We start from the raw sequence: 1,648 nt of genomic DNA, 5'->3' as shown, positions 1-1,648 counted from the left end.
ATTCCCAGCAGTGGGATAGCTGGGAATGGTAGAACCATGGTAGATCTATCTGCAATTGTTCGAGGAAATTCCATCCCATTTTCCATGGAGGCTGCACCATTTTGCAGTCCCACCAACAATGGATGAGAGTTCCTTTTCCTCCGCAGCCTCGCCAGCATTTATCGTTCAGAGTCTTTTGGATTTTAGCCATCCTCACTGGGGTGAGATGGTATCTCAGTGTGGTTTTGATTTGCATTTCCTGGATGCTGAGTGATGTTGAGCATTTTTTCATAGGTCTGTTGGCCATTTGTAGATCTTCCTTAGAGAAATGCCTATTTAGCTCTTTTGCCCATTTTTTAATTGGGTTGCTTGTTTTTTTCTTGTGATATCTGTTCTTGCCTTAGGGAAGAGCAAAGAGAAGATGAAGAGAAAGAGAGAAAGAAAGTAAAAGCAGTGCCTCTGGGAGAGCAGAGCACAATTCCTCTTATCATTCAAATATTAAAGAGAAAGGGTTTGAAACTCCCCCTTCAACCAAACCCACAATAGGTGGAAAAAGAGAAAACCACTAGTATTTCGGATGTGACTCCATCTTTTTACCTGTGTTTTGTTTTATCAGACAGTATTGATTTCAAAGTCCAATTATGCTTACAACTCAGCTTGGAAACAACTACTCAAGATTTAGAATAAGGGGATATCAGTCACTGTCTCTACAGTCCAGAATATCCACCCTGATGATGATAGTGAGCAAAGTGTTTGTTTGTTTTTGTATCAACCTCTCATTTTAAATAGGTAATGCCAAGTCTAAAGGTAAATGTCAATGTTTTTCTTAGATTTCTACCAGCAATATCTTGTTCTATTTATTGATGTGTTTAGAGAAACGTATTCTATTTAAGTTGACATGATCTCCCTAGAAGGCTAACCCGTAAAAACAAAATAAAACACACACACACAAAACTTCCATTCTTTGATGCCAACAAGGTTTTTAGTAGCTCCTGCACCAATTCTAATAATAATAATATGTAATAATACTATCTACCACAGGTATTGGATATAGTAATATTTGATAACAAAGAGGACAACCAGATTGCAGCTGAACATTTTAACAGGTAACTCATGCCCTGGAAGGAAAGATAATAGTATAGAAATAGAGGACATTTAACATAGTAGGTGATCAGATCAAGTGGCACAGAACAGATTCTCATTGCACAGAGGGAAAAGTAACAGTTACCTTGATCTGGTAATCAAAGTGGTGGTCAGTTTCTTGAGCCAAAACTTTCAACATAAACAAATGGGTTTTTTGAATACCAAGTCTTTCTCAGACACATCTGTTAAAAACACATTGAACAACCCAGTAAGAAAATGGGCAAAAGATTTGAACAGACATTTCACAAAAGAAGACATACAGATGGCCAAATAAGCACGTGAAAAGAAGCTTAACGTCATTAATCATCAGAGAAATGTAACTTAAAACCACAATGAAATACCACTACACATCCATTAGAAAGGCTAAACTTTAAAAAAAAAAAACTGACTATGCCAAGTGAAAATGAGGCTGTAGAGCAACTAGAAAACTCATGCTCTTGGTGGGAATGCAAAATGGTGCAGTGACTTTGGAAACCAGTTTGGCAATTTTTTTTAAAAACTTCAACATAGGTCATTACATTCCTAG

This window comes from Galeopterus variegatus, unplaced genomic scaffold (genome assembly GCF_000696425.1).
Source record: "Galeopterus variegatus unplaced genomic scaffold, G_variegatus-3.0.2 Scaffold2217, whole genome shotgun sequence".
In the NCBI taxonomy this organism is placed as follows: domain Eukaryota; kingdom Metazoa; phylum Chordata; class Mammalia; order Dermoptera; family Cynocephalidae; genus Galeopterus; species Galeopterus variegatus.
This window is presented reverse-complemented; position numbering follows the sequence as displayed.